The sequence below is a fragment of the Catharus ustulatus genome, chromosome 14 (genome assembly GCF_009819885.2).
Source record: "Catharus ustulatus isolate bCatUst1 chromosome 14, bCatUst1.pri.v2, whole genome shotgun sequence".
NCBI classification, from domain to species: domain Eukaryota; kingdom Metazoa; phylum Chordata; class Aves; order Passeriformes; family Turdidae; genus Catharus; species Catharus ustulatus.
This window is the reverse complement of record NC_046234.1, coordinates 12103146-12121247: the sequence shown is the minus strand read 5'-3', so window position 1 is coordinate 12121247 and position 18102 is coordinate 12103146. Positions and strand designations below refer to the sequence as shown.

The 18102-nt window shown below is 45.3% G+C and overlaps 1 protein-coding gene and 1 long non-coding RNA gene across 7 annotated transcripts in view; one reads left to right on the top strand and one right to left on the bottom strand.

Moving 5' to 3' along the window:
* IL1RAPL2 (interleukin 1 receptor accessory protein like 2) overlaps positions 1–9208 on the bottom strand; it is a 362583-nt gene extending 353375 nt beyond the window's left edge. The window contains exon 1 of one of the 6 annotated variants that reach the window (XM_033072583.2): positions 9001–9208. The gene's annotated coding sequence lies outside the window, so the exon portion shown is untranslated. Of the gene's footprint in view, positions 1–4787; positions 4904–6444; positions 6544–7713; positions 7831–8267; positions 8759–9000 lie in introns of those variants that run through there. The other 5 variants (XM_033072578.2, XM_033072581.2, XM_033072579.2 and 2 more) reach the window with 5 other exon arrangements.
* A 250-nt stretch (positions 9209–9458) lies between these two features.
* Positions 9459–11431, top strand: LOC117002937. Its single transcript, XR_004419440.1, has 2 exons — positions 9459–10646; positions 10778–11431. It is a non-coding gene; the product is annotated as an uncharacterized LOC117002937 (long non-coding RNA).
* The last annotated feature ends 6671 nt before the right edge of the window (positions 11432–18102 follow it).

Sequence of the window (18102 nt, the reverse complement as noted above, 5' to 3'; positions counted from 1 at the left end):
CAAAAAACACCCTGACTCCCTTATCCTGCCTAACACACTTCATCTCTTTTGAAAAACTTATTTCTTCCACACAAATCCTCAGAAAACAGAGCTTGAGAAATTTCTGCCATGTACTGCCTGCTGTCTTCCCAGCACCCACTTCAGCTCATGTGGCTTCTGGGACTCAAAGGAACATCAAGTGACAGGGTTAGAAGGAGGCACTTAGAAATTAGAAGAAAATCAGAACATTAATATTTTTCACAAAATCCAGCACAGAGATTCCCAAGTTCGCATTTTAAATGTAATTTAGCTTTGCTCTAATTTGTACCACAAACTCTGTTTATGCAGTGCTCCTTTTTAAAAGAAATCAAGGAAAGCAAAGCAGTGATGTGCTCTGTGCACAGGCTGAGATTTGCTGACACACCATGAGGCTCTGTAGGTTCTGGTTTCTCCACAGAAGCTGTGATGCAGAAGGCACTCATTAAAAACAGCGACCCACCTCTTTAGTGATTTCCAATTGTCAGGTTTTGTTGCTCAGCTATCTCACAAAAATAAATTACCATTTTCAGCCCACACACAAAGGATGAAATGGCAGCAAGGTCTTTACAGTAGGCTCGATGGTGAGTTCTGTTTCCTTCTTTTCAAACCATTTTCCCACCCCACTTTTTAAGGCTTTAAATTTTAATATGAACTCACTCTTGGGTCTTCTCTCTTGCCAACATATCACATTGAACTTATTTTATTACTAAAAGATTTTCAGCCTATATAATATGTTAAGCCTATATAATGTTGGTTGGAAGCAATCCACAATGGGCACCATTTCCCTTTTGTTGATATCTCAAACATAAAGAAAAAATTCTCAAGGTCAGGAATAAAATACTCAAGATCAGAGATGCATGTTAGTTCAAATAATGTCTCTTCAGCTCTACTTGTTATGGGTCATGCAGCGTTCTTCGCTCTGCTGCTCAATGAGCATCAAAGAATATTTCATTTTGCCTAATTCATTGTGCATCTTCACCATCATAACCAGCCACTTAAGTTGTCTAAATACACAGGGAGCATTAACTCTACAAGGCAGCGTGCATTCAGCATTTGTCTTGCAGGATTTAAGTCTCCACTGGACTCGGGTCCTTAACTAAACTCATATCTGCCTAATTCTCCTTGTTCAGCTGAAATTTAAAAAGAAATTTTAAAGTGAGGTGTCCTAGGGTGATTTTATGATGATACTTTATTCCCTAATCATCATGCCCAGAAATGGCTGCTGTACCTTAAAGGTGAGCCGGGGACCATACACTGTTCCTTCTGTCAGATGAGCTCTTGCTATCTTGAAGCCACAAGTCTTTCTCCCTTCCCTTCCTCTAGCCAGGAGACTGTACCAGGAATCCTTTCAGCAACTTTTTTTTTTGGCTGGGGTTTTTTTCCCTTGAACTGATTTTGGCTTGGTTTGTTTTCCTTTTGGCCCATCCTGGGAGCTGGCAGGACCGCCTGGAACACGAGACCTTGGAGGAGCTGAACCAACACCAGAAAGGAATCAAAATCCACCAACTTGGGCTGCTGTGAGGAGGAATCCCATGCCAGAAATCCAGCGTGTTCCCAGCTGCTGTGAACTCTTTTCTCCTCTCTTCCCAGCAGCAAAGAAGGACAGTCCATCTTTGCCTCTCAGCCACGTGCAGAGGTGGGGGTGAGATGCAAGTTCAATTTTTTTTCCTGTGCTTTGCAGGTATCTTGCTTTACTAATGAACAGTTTTACTTATTTTCACTTTCATCCCCTGGTATCCATTTCTGTCATTGGCAGAAGAAAAGGGAGATATTGAAGCCCTTTTCTCCTTAGGGGAGACACTCATTCCAGAGTGCTTTCTCCAAAAACTTGTCTCCAAAACTGAGACCTGAGGGAAACATGGTGTGCCTGCTCAACACAGGGCTTGTGCTGCACAAACTGGAAGTAAACAGCAACAAAGAGACAACATCTAAACTGTCTGGGATTTTTACTGGCTCAGCAGTGTGTCACCTGCAGGACAGTAACACAACAAAGAAAAAGCAAGGTCTTGTCCTGACAAAGCAAAGGGAGCCCACAACTAAACACTGGCAAGGCTATAATACTTATCTGTAATGACCCCTAAAGGCTGAATGTCTGGGTGCAAAAGAAAAGGAACAAAAAGCTAAAACTCACAGACTTTCTGTGATGTGAAAGGAATAAAATTAGAATCTTACCAGTTATTTCAGAACAAACAGTACCACCCCTTTAGTGTTAACACTCAGGTTCTGTTTGAAAATATTTTAATGCTTCCACTAAAAGGTTAAATATCTTCCAAATGGAAGTGTAGGAGATACGAAATGCAGACTCTTCAAGGTTCAAAACGAATCTTACACAGAAACAAAAAAAATGGGTTTCAATGTCAAACACAAAAGAAAAATACAGCAAACACCCCTGTGAATTCCCCTATTAACATGTCTGGCTGCAGAGTGTAGAAGTGATTTTAGTTATGGTAAACTGGCAATAAGACTCAACACTGAGCAAACTGCTGGCTTGCCCTATAGAGAAAACCCTGTGAGCATTAACACAAGAACATTTTCTTACAAGAATTTTCTGATCCAATAGGCCTAAAATAGCGTTCATTTATGGAGAGAAAAAAAAAAGGCAGGAAATAGGAAAGTCCCCTGAAATATTCTAAATATAGAGAAAGATTACAGTATCTATAGCATCAAAACACTAAAGAGAGTGATGAGCATATGATCACACACATGTAAATTGCTACTAATGAAAATTTGATAAAAATCTAGGCAGCCCATTTTAACAGATTTTTAAACCAGAAGAACTAGGACTACTCAGCACTGATTAGCAGATAGAGTTCTATCAGCTCACACCAACAGTGACCTCGATTCCCTAAGCAACTCACACAGAATTTAAGTTCATTATATCTTCACACCAGATTTTAAATCCCTGAATCGTATTCACCCCTCATTGCAGCAGCTCCTGCACTTGGAAACACAGAAAGCCACTGTAAGGAGGAACAAGAATGACAAAGGAGTGGAAAAGTTAGCTGCTGTTCTTTAAGCCTCATAGCTAGCTGCACCATCAGTGCTGTACTGATTCAGCACTACTCTGGATTCTAGACAGAATTATTGTTCAGCCTTAACATGGTAATATTCTAACTACACATCCTAAAATAGATGGATATACATGTCCAGTATCACAGTTTTAAGTTTTAGTAGTCCAGGCCTTTTACAGACATTCAAAGTGAAATACATGTTGTGGGAGGAGGATTACAGCTGTACTGCAAGCCCTTATGGTTTATGAGGTCAACATAATGGATCAATTAATTTACAGCCTTTTTTTCTCCCTAGAGTAGAAGCTATTAATATTCTACACATACTTACTCCTGCAGATTGTGGTTTAATCAATACAGTACTTCAGGCAACATGAAGTACTGTAAGAAATGTAAAGACTCTCTGAGACAGAGTTTAGGTTTACAGAGTGGGGCTTAGCCTCTCACCACCTTGCAGAAGTGCTTAAAAGCTTACAGAAAAGCCCACTGGGGGAGAGAAAAAAATGTGAAGACAATCTGCACTTGGAAAGCTGAACATGTACACCAGCACGAGGAAAGGGGAGAGATTTTTAGAATCACCTTGAATCAGCCTAAGTCCTAGAATTGGTACATTTACAGCAGGAAGCCCCAGTGCAGAGCAAGGTGCAGCAGTGATCACAGCCACCCGAGGGGAGAGGGGAGCCCCAGCCATGGGTGACCACAGACACCTCCCAAAGCTGACAAGGCTGCTGGGCACTGGCCCAGCATGGCAAATCTCTCCTGTGCTGAGATAAGCTCAGCCTGCTCTCAGACCCAGCCCAGCCAGCCTGCCCTGGCTGTGGAGAAAAGGACTCTGACTCCTGCTTTTCAGATCTGAGTGAAAACTCTTAGAACTCAGAGTCACTAATAAAGCCCATAAATTCCACAGAAACCATGGCTGCACGACTCCAGCTCTTCAGCTGCTGACACCCAGAGCAAACACCACTGCTCAGGTCATGGCTGTTTTTGCCTGAGTGCCTTAGACGGCCCTGCCAGAGATCACAGGTCCTCTCTACAGAGCCTCAACTACAAAAGGAGAAGACATTTCAGATTAAAAGACACGAGAAAAGGCCATTCTCACCCACACCAATTTCACTGACTGCTCTCTGCTCTCATATCAATAAGGAAGTCTGTCCAATTTGCAGCTAACTACACCAGGAGCATTATTAAGCCAAAAGATTAGATGCTTTGCTTCTTTCATAGCCATTCTAACCCTGCTCCCCAAGCAGCTTTTGCAGAAAAGCTATTAAAAATGGAGAGAGACAGTTCAAAGAGAGGTCTCAATCCTGAAAGACAGCACAGCCCTCCTCTTTTCCCCCATACCACTTCTCTCGTTCCCCTTGAGCTCCTCAAGGCTCATTACGGAGGTGCTCAGCACAAACAGAACTAGATTTTAGACTGGGCTGCCATCTGCATGCTGAAATGCTCCCTGCTTTTACAGAGCCTTTAAAACAAGCTTCTTTCCACGACCACACAGCAGAGAGACTACAGCTGGAACTGTCAGCATCCCTGTTCTTATACACACTCATAGCTCCGCAATATTGGCACAATAACAATATTTGCACTATTCATGGCAAATCTGGTCCAAATTCACTCCTGCACATTAATGAAACAGGCTGTGAGAACAGTTCTGCATGAGATGTGCTTAGAAATTCATTCCTTGATCTCATCCATGGCCACACGCTTTCCTAACTAATACACAATGCTCAAAGAAGACAGAATTAACAGGAAAAGAGGACATACCAGCTGTCAGGCTCCTTACAAAACACTCCTCTACAGTTTCCCACTTAGAAAACAGTCCCAGAGAAGCCAGGCACGGCACTTTGCCGTCAGCAGAGGCAAGTTGCTTTCACTGAACTCGGCATCATCTCTGTTCCTTAAAGTGATAAACAGATTCTTGATGGGGATTTTTTTTTCTCCTTACATAACCGGGGACTGGACTTTACACATGTGCATTGCCAGATTTGTCTGAGTGAAAGTAAGAATATAATTAAGTAAGCAAAGAAACAACATCCCCTCAGAATTTGAGAACCATGAGAAACAGTTTATAGAATGCTACTTTGACACATTTTATGGAAATCTTGAAAATAATGGAGTTTTGTTCTGATGCAGCCAAAATAAAATACGTATTTTATATGCCCTGAAATTGCTATGTGAAATAGACATCCTTGTTAATTAACTGTTACACTAAAAAATATAATAAAAAATAAAAAAGAGGGGTGGACTCTGTAATGCTTTTGGGGTGGAAAAGATTAGCCAAAGCCCCTAAGAAGTTTCTAACTGACAGTCCCTCTCTCTCTCACCAGCTTTGTTACTGAATTTAACACATCCCTCAGTTCTCCACCAATTCCAGGAGGGTTTACCTGGACCTAGTACCAGACGCCAGAGGAAATGTTCACCATCAAAGCTAGCAAAAAGATTTTCTTTATTCTCAGCAAGGGCAAGATCTTTTCTCTCTGTTTTCTTTCCAAGGCTGTTTAAAGAAAGATTTATTTTCAGTTGGACATCCTGAAAAGCAAATTGTCTCTTAAAGTGCCTCTTTATTTTGTGATACACTTTAAATGTTCACTTTTCCTTCCAGCTCTAAAAGAGCTCCTGATAAATAGCTCAGACTCTCATTGTTTGAGGAAGGCTTAGAAATGAAGAGCAGACACAGTTTCCCATACAGCTCTTTAAGGCTGTTTAACAATTGTTCACAATTTAGCATCCCTTGGTATTTTCAGCTTGAAGTGAGAGATTACTCTGAGCCTGAATGTTTCAGAGAGCAGGAAAAGTCCATACACTATACGTGCTTTATTTGTGCTTCTCACAGTGAGTACAACTTCTCAGCCTCTTCCCTCAGACACAGGGATCAAGGCCACCTGCCCCAGCCATCCCTGGCAGCTCCCCACCCCAGCCAGCAGGGATGACTTGCTGCACATGCTCCTCAGAACTTTTCCTCCACCTCTGGTCCCACAAGGGCATCGTAGGCATACAAAGTTTTGAACAGCCTCTCCCTTCCAAATGCCACATAGAATACAATGTTCTCCATAGCTTTAAGTGATTACTGTAACACTTATTCATTCTTCTCTCCCGAGGAAACAGCTGAGAACAGTCATGGATAAAAACTACTCTGCCTATACAAACCAACCAAATCCCCTTGCAGGAACATCCCATTCAGACAGCCTGGATGCTCCTGTCCTCTCCAAGCAGGCAGAGCATCCCAAGGGGTACAGGCCTCAATAGTGCCCCCATTCCCTCCTCCTTGCAGCCCATCTGCATTCTGCTGGGCTCCTCACACACACTGCCTCCAGCCTGACACCTCAGACAAACCCACTCCTAAACCCTCCATGGCTCAAGCTTATCCCACAGCAGCACTGCACAGCCCACGAGATCCTGAGACCAGCAAGTGTGCTCCTACCTGCCTCCACCTCCACACTGCTCTGCAGCCCCATCCAGGTTTAAGGCTGCCAAGTCCAGCTTCTTCTGAGGTCCAAGCCTCCAGCCTCGATCAAACCAGGAGTCTTCCTCCTCCTTCTCTCACACCACCAACCCCTGCCTGATCAGAAGTGATCTGTGCCACAAGAACGGCCCTTCTGCTGAGCTCACCTTCACCACACCAGCCTATGAATCCCTCCTGACCCTTTCAGGTTCTTTTGTGATCTGACTTCTGTTTGGAGGGTGGTCAGTCCCCCCCGCTAGTTTCTGACAGCTTCAGCTACTGCACTGCTTCAAAGTGCAGCCACCAGACTGGCAGTTCTGAACATTAAAAAGCTTTCCATTGCTCTGCAAGAAACAGAGCAGTTCAAACAACGCTGGCTGATGCCATTCGTGCACTGAGGCTCCAGCAGTTGTGTGGCATCCGCTAAAATTGGCTCATGCTGGTTAAGTGCATTAATGTGGCACACCTGGCCTTCCATCCTACCTCTCGTCCCAGCAAATATTCCTCCCTTTTCCCTCCCCCCCATTTAACTGCTAAAGCATCAATCACTAAACAAGTTGAAGACGAACCTCCTATGAGCTTCCAGGTAATGTGAAAGAAAAAAGGTGCTCTGTACAGAACTCTTAAGCCTTACAAATGGAACAATCAAAGATTCATCTTTCTCTCCTGTGCTTGCCTGCAGCCCAAGTAGGTGGGTGAGTATAAAGAAGTCTTGTGTCAGCTAACAACACTCCCCTGACCACCCCTCCCCAACACCCAGGAGCAGGCAAGAAATGCAGGATACTCTGGCATCCACACCCGCAGGATATGTGCCTTCTACCCTTGGTCACCAGCTAGAAAGCTTCAGTTCAGGAGAGGAAGGTCTCCCCTTGCAGGCTGGATCTGGAGCACGCTGGAGGTGCAAGCTGCTGCCTAGCAACACAAGCACTGTGCAGGGAGGTCGGCCCAAGCCCCCGTCCTCCCACTGCAAGAGGTCTCCTGTGCCCCGAGAAACGTCCTCAGAAGGATGCGATCCTCAGTGATGTCTCTGGAAGCCACCCTGCACAGCGCCAGTTACAGCCCCGATGAATCACGGACTCGGTAAACTGCCAGAACTCTCCACTTCTCATGCTCACTGCTCATGCATTACACCCGGCTGGCTTGGGGAGCCCAAAATCCCAAATCCCTGCGTGTCCCACTGTCTCCTCTGCAGTCACTCTATCGCAAAGCAAGCGCTCACCTCGCTATCAGCTTCCACCCCAGACTCACCTCCTGCCTCGGGTCTGGCACAAGCAAAGCTTTTCAGGCACCACGTCCCCATCCAGGCTGGCCCGCGGTAACCTCCTCCCCATGTAGCACAGCAGCAGGGCAGGCATTCACCTGCTCTTACGGACACCGCAGAAAGCCACCAGCTGCAGAGGTTCAGCCCTGATGAGAATCAGGGTTCCCTTTTTGGCACGGGCAGGAAGCGTTTAGGGTGTTTAGGGTGAATTAGAGCCGGTCTCGGGCGAGAGAGATCGCGACAGCCACGCACACTGACCCAGCACCTGGGCACCGCAAACTGCCCGCAGCAGCTCACCTCGCCTCCCCCCGCCCCAACAATTCCCTGAAAGCTCTGGCAGTAGTATTGTAGCATCCACAACACAAATACTAAAAATTTGTTACTGTTTTTCAAATATCCAGGATAAAAACAAGAGAGTATAAACACCGCCGAGGAGCACTGCAAGATGCTGGCTCCTGCCACGACGGGTTCTCCCTCGCGGTACAAACCCAAGTTTGGGTGTTAACCCAACAGGCGCAGAAATTGCCAAAAGTACGCAGACCTTACTACAACTTTGGGAAACCGCAGCTTACAGCATTTTCCACCAGAAACTTTCGATTCTTTGAATCCTAGCAGAGACAGCAGCCCGGGGACAGGCTCTCTGAAAACGGCCGCTGAATCGAAGCCAGTTCAGAAATGTTTGGTGCCCTTCAGCAGATTTCCATCAGACTCCAAAGGAAACCAGAGCAGCTTTATTGTCACGGAACTTTGAGAGGCAAACCGAGGTTTCAAGTCCCACTGTTCAACACCCAGCACGGTAACTCAGAGCAGCCAAGCCTCCAAAGCACCGGCACCACTTCAACAAGACTCCATCGCGCTGCAACATCCCAAAAGACACCTGCTCTGCTGTTTTTATTTTAAATCTCCGGCAGTAACACTTTTCCCGGGAAACCCCACAAGCGTCCGCGAGGCTGAAAAACCCTCGGTACCAACCGAGACCTCTCCTTCGTGACAGAAAACATTCCCGGCGCCTCCAACAGCAGTCGGGCTCGATTCGGGGAGCGGCGGAGCGGCCGCGCCGCCACGGACGGATCCGGCCCCGAGCATCACTCGAGACCCGGGAGCGCGGGGTCCCTGCGGGACGGACCCGGGGCAGCAGCCGCGGCTCAGCCCCGTCCCGCGCACGGCGGCACGGGAACGGACGAACTTTTCTTTTTCCGTGGGGATTTTTTTTTTCTTTTTCTCTTTTAATAGGAAAGGGAACTGCCTGAGGAAGCGCCGCGCGCAGGACTCACCTCCACAGCAGCTCCCCTCTACGGCTCCATGCCGGCGGGCTGCGGGCGGCCCCCGCCGCACAGCACTGCGAGAGCGGAGCCGGCAGCGCGGCGGCGGGGCGCTCCCGGTCCCGGCTGGTGTGTGCGGTCCGTATCCGCTCCCGGTCCGTGTCCAGCCCCGGTCCGTGTGCCCGGTCCGTGTCTCCGGTCCGGTCCGTGTGCGCGGGGCGGGCCGGGACCCACGGCCCCGCGCGCCAGGTGCGCCCGCCCGCCGCGCGAGCAGCGGCTCCCCCTGGCGGCCGCGCCTCGGCACTGCAGCCCCGGCACGGCACGGCACGGCACGGCACGGCACGGCACGGCACGGCACGGCCCCGGGAGCGCCGAGCACCGCCCGAACCGGGCACGACAGCCCCGAGCCCCGGGAGCACCGAGCACCGCCCGAACCGGGTACGACAGCCCCGACCCCGGCCGGCCCCGCGGGGAACGGGCGGGCAGGGACCCGTGCGGCTCCGGTTTCGGCAGAAGATGCGGCCAGGAGAGGGATGGATGGAGCGGAGCAAAGGGCTGCGGAGGGGCCGGTGCGGAGGATCTGGCGCGGATCGGAACGGGCGGCACTGAGCAGCCCCCGCCCGGTGCCAGCGCACACCGAGGGTCGCAGGCGAGCGCTGACACTTCGGGCGCATCACCCGGAGCCCTGGCCCCTGCCCCGGGCAGTGCTGCGCTGGCCTCGGGCTGCCCGCACGGCTCGGAACGGTTCCACCGCGGACAGACGGACAGCTCGCCCCAGGGCTTGCAGCATCGGCGCCGAACGAAAAAGCCGCTTTCAAACCCGCTGCACATTTTCACACCATCATTAGCATCAGTTTAACCAGACTGCCTTGAACTGGACCAGGCTAAGTTTGTCCTCCCTAACTCTGCTTCTGTCATGGCACATCCATGCTTTCCACAGAATGGTAGTGCTATTTTTGGTTTTCCTGTGCTGCTTTTTATTCACTTTTAAATATCTTAGAATAGCTCCGTGCAGACTAATCTACTGCATTTTGCTCAGACTCACAGGAGGACACAGTTTTCTCAGGCAACTGAGATTCAGGCAGAGAAATCACGGGACAGATTTCTGTAAGTGCACTTTGGGACTTTACAGTGCCACTGCCTGCCCTGAGTTGCGGGTGCTGCGTCCCAGGGCCTGTGATCCCACTCTTGCACATGACCATTGAGAGGCTGCAAGCACTGAGCAGCACAGCAGCGAGAATCTTAAAACCCAAACGCCAGCCAGTCACAGGAAAGCATCTTCCTCAGCAGGGAGATCAGCATCCCCTCAGCAGCCTGCCCTCAAGCCAGAGCAGATGAGAAAAGCCAGGTACTGCTCACACACTGCTCACCTCAGCTGTGCATCAGCATCTTTGCAATCATTGATGTCAAAGTCAATAAAACTTTCAGCTCTGCTTTTGGGTCTTTATCACATATGCAAAGCTGACACTCGGAAACATTGTTTTGTTACCTACAGATAATCTCAACTAGATACCATACAATGACAACAAAAGTAGCAGCATTTTTAGGCATTTCTCTAAGTGTAACCATTCCTTAAAGCCTCAAGGAGACAATGTTGACCTGCAAGGCCAAGAACAACCAAAGATGGTGACTTTTTCCAGGACCCAGGCTCACTCAAGGTATTCTTACATACAGTAAATGAGCAAAATTATTGTAGACAAGGAATGTGACAAAGATCAATAAAATTTTACTGCCTGTATAATTCTTTTAATTGATTTGAAAGAGACAAAATGTTGCCTTGCTTCTCCAGGTGACACAGACTTCACCAAGACACTGAAACCTTTGCAGCAATTCATAACCTCTGACACCAGCCACTCTTTCACTTCTGGTATGATTGCAGTGTAAGAGTGCTATTTTAAAAATTATTTATGAAGTCACTTACTAAAATCACTTTTTAGCTGAATTAAGAGATTTAATGCCTAGAAATAAAACACCCCATGAGCTTTGAAATATACAGTTAGGTGAAGCTGTATTTAACAATATTTTGGAATTATACTTGAACTTTAAATGATAAAGTGGTATCACTAGACATCCTTCAGCACTTTATATCAAGTCAAAAAACATCAATTATTCTGGTCACTATATGAATGTGCATATTATTCATTAGAAAACATATCACTGATGGATAATTTACTTTTAAAAGTAACTTTGTTTCCCTTATTCTGATGTTTTCTCAGTCTATTGTGGGAAATAGTCATTTTTTCAGACAAGAATAATATGCTATACAGCTGTCACTCTTTAGGTAGGAAGGCAAAGAGGAATGTGGTATTTATGAAGTTAAATACAGAGCAGAAGAGATCAGCCTTCAGAGGAACTGTAGGGACAGCCTGCCATTCTCCAAGCCTTACACTTGTTTCTTGTTTCTGATGTACCACTAAAGTAAAGAGACCTGCTTTGCCCTTTGTTTCTGACCTCTTTTCTTGTTGTTGTTTTTTCATGTCTGCTAAAGCAGGTCAGGGACCCAGCTAAGACCTCCCAGGTGCACTGTGTTGTAGAGGCACTGAAAGAGACAGCTGACCTAAAAAAAAAAAAAGGTGAGAAAAATATTATTCCCACTGTCCTATCTGTCTATACTAGGAAGAAATGACCAAGAAGACCAATGAACTTGAGCAATGCCAAGCAGTAAATCTGTGAAGAACCAGGAACCAAATGCATAATTTCAAACCCCAGTTAGTTCTCCAATCCTTGATTTACCAAATTTCTCCATTTTTTCTGCCAACCAAATTATTTCATTACAGGGTATTCCAGGGCTTTAACTCAGTATCAGAAAACTCAGTGAAAAGGATTGTTTCCCACTGGCTTCACTTAGCTTTGAAAGAGTCAGGTAGACTTTCTTAATCAAATTTAATCATTCTATGTGTGGACTCACCCACATCCATTACAATTAGATTGAAGCCAAACATCCTCATCTGACAGCCACCAGCTGAGGCTGCTCTCCCAGCTGCTCTTTTCTCACCTCCCAAGGACTGATGGATCTGCTGCTTTAGTGTGTTGCACTCTATTCCTCTTCAGCCAAATAGGAAAGCTTTGCTTTGACTTTACACAGCAGAAATTAAAGAGCTTCCATATGAGCAGCTTGCTGGGGTACAGAGAGCAGCCTGCAGCTGGAAGAAGCAGTTTAGGGGACATGAGTTTCCCTTATGAAGCCTACCACTAACACAGCTACTTCCAGAGCTATGATCAGGAGAGCCCCAGCCTGGCCATGAACCTCTGCTTCTGAGTGTTCATAATTCCCACATCTTTCTTGGCTGAATGGGAAGATGACAGGATGGGAGGATTTATAGCTGTGAAAAGTCACATTTATTGACTTTATGTCTAGTCTTTTGTATATAGCAGCAGATTCAGGTCTGATCTTTGGGAAATGTGGCCACACGTGAGAAATCTGTGTGTGTGTGCAGGTATGTTCCTGCTCAGAAGACACCCTGTGATGACCACCACAAGCAAGACAAAATAAGGCTGAAAGCTAAGTCCGTCTCTGGAAACCATCAACTCTTCCCAGCCATTAATTTCAGCAGTGATGAAAGCTGACAGATAACCCCATTGCAGGTGGGCACAGCCTGCCTCAGCCCAGGTGAAAGGTGCAGGGCTCCAGGGCACCACCCAGGCTGCCTCCACCATCTCCAGCCCCTGTGTCCTGCTGCCCAGGGCTCTGTGCTCTGCCAGCAGCACCCACATCCCTGGGATGAGGGAGAGGGGGAGCTCTGAGCCATGGGGAGGGCAATGCTGATACTGCAGCAGGGAAGGGAGCTCATCACAGAGGGACTTGGCAGGGCTGTGTTTCCATGGGACAAAAGCCAAAGCAAGGAGTGCCTGTTGGGAAGGGAATGAGGAGGACATCAACATCTGGATAACACTGGATGGGGGATTAGCTACAGGAAGGAATGAACTGACAAGGGAAGAATCCTGCCTGGCTGGTAACAGCCATGATTCTGATCACCATTTTTCAGGAGACAAACGCAGAGCTGAGTGCTAACGCATTTCCCATTCAGCTCTGCAAAGAGGGATTATTAATAGAGTGCCAATTCCGTTCAGTTGGAGGGACTCGCACAATAATGTCACTGCTGTTGACTGAAGTTGCACACATAGAGTATAAAGCAGCAGTAAATGCCAAGATTTCAAAATTCATTTTGCATCTGAAGTTCTCCTGGGTTATTTCTAGTGAAAGATAAATGCAGTATCTTCCAAGCACTAATCTTATTTGATACCAACAACATACACAAGTAGTTTGGAATAGGGAACTTTCTCACTTTTATGCTTGAAAGCTGAAGATAAAATTATTAAGCATTTTGCATGTACAGAGTGTAAGAAGAGTAACTGCTCTGCATAGGTATATGGATGGGAAAATAAGAATTTCCTTCCCCAAAGAATAACACGACAGCTTTACAGCACAAGTAACATCTTCCTGCAGTAGGCATTATATTTCTGTAAAAGAATAAAAAGATATAACATATTTACCTGTTTCTCTTCCCTGGCCAATACCAGAAAGGGAATCACTGTTTGGGAGTAATTAAATCAGACATTAATTAACTCCTAACTTTGCCTTAATCCAGCAAACAGCTTGCTAGGGCAAGTGCTCAAATGGGGAGCCTTTTTTCATGTGCAGAATAGTTTGTGGAGCAGAAATGTAAAATCCACTAACAGCTAAGTGGAAATATGCTTCTGTTTGCCATTGGGAATTTCTCAGCAAGACCAAGACAAATGCTGCCTTTGCCTGTTTATTTCACATTTTGGTGGGAGAACCAATAATCAGCTAAAAAACATGGAGAGGAGTAAAAACAATAAACACACGCAAACTCTTGTACTGGTGATTTCTGTCCTCTGGATGGGATGGAGCTACACCATCAATTCAGCAATTCTGAGACTTCTGGAGAGTACCAACAACATCCTAAAGCACATCAGCACTCAGTAATATAAAAGTCCTCCATCAGCTCCTTGTTTCTCCTCCCTCCATCCCCTTTTCATTGTGCTGATCCACCAGCACAACTGAGATTGGCAGAGATAGAGAGACAAAATCCAAGTTGTGCTTCTCCTAACCTCTTGTGGGATTGAGAGGAGCTAATCAATGTTGCATTCAGTGGTGTTCCAGAGATCATTTTTGTTTGTATCTAATCATAATTGCAGAAATCCCACTGCAATACAGAGTTTGGCAAACTCATCTTGGAACAGCTCATTTGGTGCAAACTTAAATTATATTTTAACTTCAATGACAAAAAATTACTGAGACGATGACAAGCATGGTTGGTTTTAGATGCCACAAATTGAGTAAAAAGAAGTAAGTTACCTGAAATGATCTCATCACATTTGTTCTCATAAAATGCAAATTTCTGCAAGTGGATGGTTTGAAAATCCTAGTTTAAAAATGAAAAGGAATTGAAAGCTAGAAATCAACAAATACTAATGTTGAGATATGTTTTTATGTTACAGATTTCTTTTCCCCTCCTTTTTTCGCTGGTGCTTCAAGAAAATAAGAAATTAATACAGCACCTTTTTTTTTTTTTTTTTTTTTTACCTAATGTTTGTAGCACACAACAGAAGTTTTAAATTTGGTTGTAAAAACTGACTTATTTTGCATTTCTGTTCTGCCCAGATTTTTATATTTCAGGCTGCAGAACAGAACAAATCATAAGTACAAAAGGGAGAGTACCACAAACAGTCTGAAACTCTGGGCTGATGACACAAAAGCCTAAATTGCTTTTCTGGACACAAGTTACACATATTTAGGACAGTGTATTTGTTTTTCTAGGGGTACATACAAGAAATGAATTTGGCAAGACAAAAGTTCTCTTGTACACCTGCACATCCACCCCTTCACCTGGCAGGCTGCTCTAGCATGACCTGTTCAAGTGGTCCTCATCAGTAATTCAATTCTGGTGTCAATGTTTCCATGTCTCTTGAAGCATCAGTGAGCATGTCCTATAAATGAGATGAGATTTTTTAAAAAGGAAATAAAGGAGTCCAATATATTGGTAACAGTCCAATACATTTTTGGTAGCTAAAATATATTTTTTACAGCCTTACCTTTTCAATAAGTTCTTTTCAAGACATTTGCTTTTAGGTTTTGTCATCCTCAGTTGTCCATACATTTCAAGGCACTGATTTTCCCTCTCACAGTCCATCTGCAAAGAGAAACATTTATGGAAGTAAAGGGATATGATTTAATTTCAGACTCAAAGACTAAACAGTGGTGTTGTGGTTTTTCTCACTATGCCTGAGCCAGTCCTGCCCTCCAAACTGTCAGTGAGGAAATAACATTTCCTCAAAAACAACATGTTATCAAAGAGGAAAAAACTAAAACAAGTGAGTGCAACTGGAGCTAATGGCTTTAAAAACATGTTTGATTGCCAATGCTTTTGGCTTGTGATAACACAGTAATGTTCTAAAATTGGCTTGAGTTTCTGTAAGAACCTGTTAAGTGTACTTCAGACTTGAATATTTCTTACCTATGGAAAAATGCCAGTGCTTGGAAATACAAAGCCCATTACAGCTATACCCTGTCTTAAAGGAAACAAAACATGCATTCTGAAAGTACTTGCTTAATTTCTGTTTTGAGTATTAATATTCCTTGTCAGAAAACAAGTGGAGGACAAGTACAGAGACATCTCCTCTCCCTGCAGGCACATATTGCTCGTGCTCTGCAGCCTCCACCTCCACCAAACCTCCAGGGTGCAGCTTCCATCCAGCTGCCCAGGGCCAGGGGCACCTCTTGTACTTCCAAAATAAAGAAACCACACTTTGGAAAACAACATACCCAACAATTGCACAGTTGTACAGCTGCTCAAGCAGAGCAGATGTGTCCATTGTCTTGGAATACAAACAAGCACAGCTTTGGAGTGGGCAGATCAGACTCAGCCTGAGCAGAAGAATCACAGCATTGACTTCAAGCACTCCATAAGCTCCAAAGAAACCCCTTTGAGGTGTAAACCTGCAGACTGAAACCTTCTGAGAGGTCCCAGGACTTAAGAAAAGGGCAAGAACTGGTAAGCAGAGCTCCTTGCTCTGGGAACATCATGAAGAAGAGATGAACAGCAGTGTGAAATGGTGGGCAAGGGAAACATGACAAAAACAACTGAAAAGTGAAGCACAGGTTGCATCCTGTTGGAGAAAACCTGGTCAGCATCTTTCATGACCATGACAGGGGGAGTAGAAGCAGATTAGGTGCAAAACTGAGTGAAAATGGTGCTTTTTTGGGAGGATTCTGGGGGTTCAGCATACTTAGAGAGCTATATAGAGGTTGTTCATTAAAAGCCCACAGGTTGCAGGAGCTGCTCAAACACCCCACCCCATAAACCCAGCAACACTTCTCTGGAGGGATGAACCAGACCTGGTCAAACACTGAACTCTGCTCAGGGGAAACACAGAGAGTGCAGCTGGGGGGAAATGGGAAGAGGGGCAGGAAAATGGTCACAGGAAGCACCACATTATTAGAGATGCTGTGAGGAATAGCAGTGTAAAGACCACTACCACAGTACATTCAAAAGCACCAGTCTCACTTGAAAGCTGCAGATTGACTGACAGTTTTCTGAAGTTTTCAATACCAGTACCCTTCCTAAATCCTTGGACTCAGTGCTTCAGATTGTCAATAGTTTTCCTATTGAGGGTACCCTGGCCATTTCCAATTCCTGAGAGACTCAGACTGTGTTATGGTCTCTGGAGGGATTAGAGATCACTGAATCCTGTCCTTCCTAGAGTAATCAAAACCAGAAAAAAATAAATAGAAATAACACTTTCTGCAGTGAAGAGGAAGGACAATTCTTAAGCAATCCTCAATTTACAGGGTGACTTTTCCACTGCTCCTCTGACAGAGCTTAACTTTCCTTCTGCCATATTGTCCCCTGTCACCAAAGCTGGTGCAGCAGAAGTAATCCACTAAGGGTGATGAATGCAATATATGATGCCTTCAAAAAGTTCTTAAATCAAGGTTTTGGAAAAATAAAATTATAGAACAAGAATCAACGTTCAAGGGCAGTCAATCAGATGTCTGAATTATGTCCTGCCATTAAAGTACACAGCAGGTAACAGTTTTTAAATAGTGCCTGTAAAAGCTTCTATGTGTACTGTACCTTGACATTAAGTCCTCACTGAAGTACTTACCTTCGGGATTCTCCCCATTTATGGGTCTTTTCTCTGCTTCAAAATAATCAGAGCAGCTGCTCCAGAATGTAAAAAGGGGAGAAAAAAGCAGACAAATGATTTACTGCCAGACTTCAAGTGAAGAAAAGGGCACACAGTCATCACTGCAGGCAAGCAACAAGCAAAGAAAAATGACTGAGCACCAAAGGGAAGGCAAAAGGGAAAAGGTGTGGGCTGGGCAGGGAGTTAGTACCTGATAACCCATTAATGTGTGTACAAGGCCAGTCTGACATCAGGGAGGCTGTTACAGGATTGCTGTGGAATTATGGCATATATATACAGGCAAAAGAGGCCATTAGCTTCAAATAACCACTTATTTATCCTTTTGAGTAAAAACCAGCAAACCCTGAGCTCACAAAGCACACAGGAAAATGTTGTAGATCCATAACAAAGTGTCAGAAAAACCTCAAAAAACAGCAGTAAGTAGTTTTTGGTTCCAAAGATTTTCCCTAATGATTGCCTCTGGATTTACTTTTTTGGGCTTTGTTTTACTGGCCCATTCCTTTATGGAATTCTCCATGTACCTGCCATTCTGCACATCCAGAACTGAGGCTATTCCCTCTCCCTGGTCATTTGTGGGCAGGTTGGAAATAGTTTTCCTTTTCCTCTTACATGAAGATCACTTCAGTTTCTTCCCAGGAACTTCACTCTTGGCAAATTCTTCAGTTCTCAGCTAAACCTGACAGCTGATCACCAGCCTGTTTTGAATATGTGAGCACTGCAGAGCTGGGCCATTTCTAAACAAAATTGTCTCTGAGAACCACTGAGATGCCCTAACAAACAGCAGCACCTTTAGGTCTTACCTGTGCTGCCATGGGTCAGGTTAGGGGATGTACCTTGGTTATTTATAGAAGTGAAGTTTTGAGCCGCTGTGTCAGCAGTGAGCAATGCAGGAAAAAGGAAATGTGGCTACAGAAAACACCCAGGAGCCACATCAGCACTGCT